This window comes from Cnephaeus nilssonii (assembly GCF_951640355.1).
Source record: "Cnephaeus nilssonii genome assembly, chromosome: 1".
In the NCBI taxonomy this organism is placed as follows: Eukaryota; Metazoa; Chordata; class Mammalia; order Chiroptera; family Vespertilionidae; genus Cnephaeus; species Cnephaeus nilssonii.
This window is the reverse complement of record NC_137072.1, coordinates 10,253,048-10,256,636: the sequence shown is the minus strand read 5'-3', so window position 1 is coordinate 10,256,636 and position 3,589 is coordinate 10,253,048. Positions and strand designations below refer to the sequence as shown.

The following is a 3,589-nucleotide window of genomic DNA, read 5'->3' as shown; positions in this document are numbered from 1 at the left end:
ACATTGCACAGCTCCCCCGCTGCCTGGAGGCAGGATGCCTTAGGACAGAGGGAGGTAGAGTAGGTCACTGAACAATGGGTCGGTTGGAGTTTAGAGGGAGGTGGAGGTTCAAGCTCCGGCCAAGCCCAAGCGTGCCCAAGCGTTGCACCTGTGCCCTGAGGTTCTTGGAAACGGCTGAAATAACCTTTGTAACCTTTGGGTTGTCATTGTAACTGTCCTAACTCCCTCTTGTGGTTTCCGAGTATAAATTTGCCGTAACACCTGAGGTCTGCACTGCAGTTCGGCCTTTACCGCGGTAGAGTGCTGCAACTGCAGTCACTGGCCAGTTTATTAAAGGCTCATAAATTTTGATCTCTGTCTCTGGTGATCAAAGACAGATGGTCGCCCCATAACAAAATGTGTACAGAAAAACTACTTGAAGAAAGTTTCTCACAAAATATATAAAATTAACAATTCACTGGAATTCAAGAATTTGCCAGAACTCAGAAGCAGCTCTGGAATTCAACAGGTTTCCACTAGATGGCAAGCTTCCTCTTTCAATTTCTCAGAGGCAGCAAGCTAAAAAGTGGTTACTATATCAGACCCACATCTCTGTATGAGGCAGCTGCACTTGGTATAAAAAAATGATAAAACACTGTTCACAAATTTAGTCAAATTTAGAATCAAGTTATTTAAACTTCAGTTAAAAGTTTTATTTGTAGAATATATACTCATTCATTTGTTGACAAACACCAAGAGCCTCATAGGTGCTTTTAATACTTTGTCTCATTTACTCCCCTCCCCAACAATGACATTATGTATTTTTATTAGTCTCATTTTAGAGATTGGGAAACAGGTTTAGAGAGATTAAATAATTTATTATCCCCAAATAAACTGCCTAGTTTTAAACTTAGATAGTTTGATTCAGAGCTTATTCTCTTAATCACTACATCTTAGTATTTCTCTTAAATAAATTATAATAAATCAACTTAAAGCATTTAGCACAGTGTTTGACATGTAGTGTTCAAAAATATTAGTTACTAGAGGCCTGGAGCACGAATTCGTGCACTGGTGGGGTCCAGCTGGCCCACCCCAATGGGGGTTATTCGGGGCTGGCTGGCTGGGGCTGGGGGCTGATTGGGGGTGGGGCCGTCTGGGGTGAGGGGCCGCTGGCATTCAGGTCATTCCACTGTTCAGTTGATTTGCATATTATCCTTTTATTATATAGCATTATTTTCTTCTCTGTGGTAGACATTAACAGGGTTTGGGGGCTAAGAAAAATACTTTTCTTCTCACCTTCAAAGTTCTTCTGGGTGGACTAATAAATTAACAGAGACAAATTAACAGGAGAAAAATCAAATTTTAATACATGCACATAGGGAATTCACATATGCATGGAAATGCCACAGATAGTGAGGCAGCATTAAGTATATATGACATTTTGGACAAAGGATAGAGGTGGGGAGTGGGATATTAGATTTCAGAAGTGAAAATTGGAGATTTGCAGGTAGTTGAAGAAGAGTGGAACACACCTGGCAGGCAAATTCCTGTTAGACAACTCAGAAACAATTGGACACGGGATATTGAGGGAACAGGCCCCAGCCTGAAGCCCTCCTATTTACCATACTTAATCCAAATTAGCCTAAGGCAACATCCCAAGATTCCCTTCCTAGAGTAAACCTTTCCATCTAAATCTCTTAGGCAGGGAAGGGTTAAAGGTTCTTTCTGAGCACTTTTCCCCCCTGAATATACAGCTTAAAATCAATATCCCAGAAGGCAGCGTCAGCATGGCCAAACTTTTGTCCCCTTCAAGAGTTAAACCTTCTGGCTGAAGCCGGTTTGGCTTAGTGGATAGAGCGTTGGCCTGCGGACTTAAGGGTCCCGGGTTCGATTCCGGTCAAGGGCATGTACATTGGTTGCAGGCTCATCGATGTTTCTAACTCTCTATCCCTCTCCCTGCCTCTCTGTAAAAAAATCGATAAAATATATATATAAAAAAGAGTTAAACCTTCTGGTATAATCTTAATATAAAGAAATACAAAATAAAGAAATACAAATGATTGCAAAGCACTGTATTTGAGCAAATAATGTCTGGACAATGTTGCCTATTTACTATGTAAGACAACAAATGACATGAAATTCTGCAAATGTGCCTCAGAGAAAGACAAAGGTAGAAATGATACCATTGTAATTAGCTAATTATTAATGATAGGAAAGGAGCAAAGCGAAAACTGGACATTATAGGTACATTCCCTGCAAAACAGTGGGGGGAGGGGACTGGATAGACTCATGCCCCACAATGTTGGTATGCCATAGGAAAGATACTCACCTGTCAATCACACCTGGGAACAGAGATGGTTGGCCAGAATAGGCCTGGCCACTCCAGGGTGGGAAGATTTGAGATACATAAATTCCTAAACAAAGTAGTTCGCTCTCTTGTGCTCTTGGCTCTCTTGGTATTCGTGTGACTAGTGTGACTCTGGGACTCCTTTGCTCCCGCTTTCTTGCATTCACCCACATGGACCCCCACACACAAGGGACTAATTGACTGCAACTAGCTTGATGCTGAGCTAGACACAGCTCCAACATGGAAAGGAAACTGGACATGGACTTTGCTTCTAGCTTTATTGAAACCACAGCTACACTTCTACGGCTGGACTAAGGGAAATGGGACTTTTTGGGCAGTTTTATAACTTTATTCGACAGCAGTTAGTTTTCATCCACATTAACTGTTCGTAGATTTTTGAAAGTGGTGAGAGGTATGTAGGTGACCAACATATAGAGCTTGTTTGGTGAATCTTCATCCTCATTATGTGTTCTGGACAAGCACACCTTTACAGTATGGGACATTCCTTATTCCTTTGGCCCAGACAGACAGCTTAGTTGAGCCTGGTGTCAAAGCACACATCTGGAGCTCCCATCTCCTTCCTGGCAAATTTCCAGATCTCTTTGAGTGCCTGAAGGGCACACTTTTTGAAACCCACTCTATGGATGGGCATGTGAAGGTTGATGGTGTATTCTCTGGTCACTACCTCGTTGATGGCAGAATGTCCCTTCTTCTTCTCATCGCCCTTCTTTGTGGGAGTCATTATTGCCAGGCCTAAGTTGGAAAGCTCTCATTTTTAATTTTAGTAAATATCAAAATTCCCTCCAATTGGTTATATTAAGTTTACTGCATCTTTCATATTTTAAAATAATTTTTAATCTCAGAAAAATCCCTATCAATTAAAAACAAAAGCCAAGTATTCATAAAAGGAGTATAATTCACATGTTATATTATGGTATCCCCAAATGTAATATGACCATGATTCCTAAGTCAGCCAACATCTGAAACAGCACTTGTCATAAGAACTGCTGAAATCAGAAGGAGTCCTAGGTGGACCTTCAACTTGCTCAGGAAAATTAGATTCCAAGGATCTCTGTTGCCATCTGGTGGCAACTCCCCATTGGTGAAACCTCCTGTGACACAATTTCTTTCTTTTTAAAAAAATAATTCTTTATTGTTGGAAGTATTACATATGTCCCCCTTGTCCCCGCATTGACCCCTTTCAGCCCACCCTTTCCCTCACCCCTGCCCCAGCACCCTATTGTCTGTGTCCATGGGTTATGC

At 41.5% G+C, this 3,589-nt stretch overlaps 1 pseudogene across 1 annotated transcript; it reads right to left on the bottom strand.

Annotated features, from left to right (window-relative positions):
- Positions 1 to 2,688: 2,688 nt before the first annotated feature.
- On the bottom strand, positions 2,689 to 3,068 carry LOC307101848 (large ribosomal subunit protein eL31-like; annotated as a pseudogene). Its single transcript has one exon. The product of its transcript is annotated as a large ribosomal subunit protein eL31-like (transcript).
- Between the last annotated feature and the right edge of the window lie 521 nt (positions 3,069 to 3,589).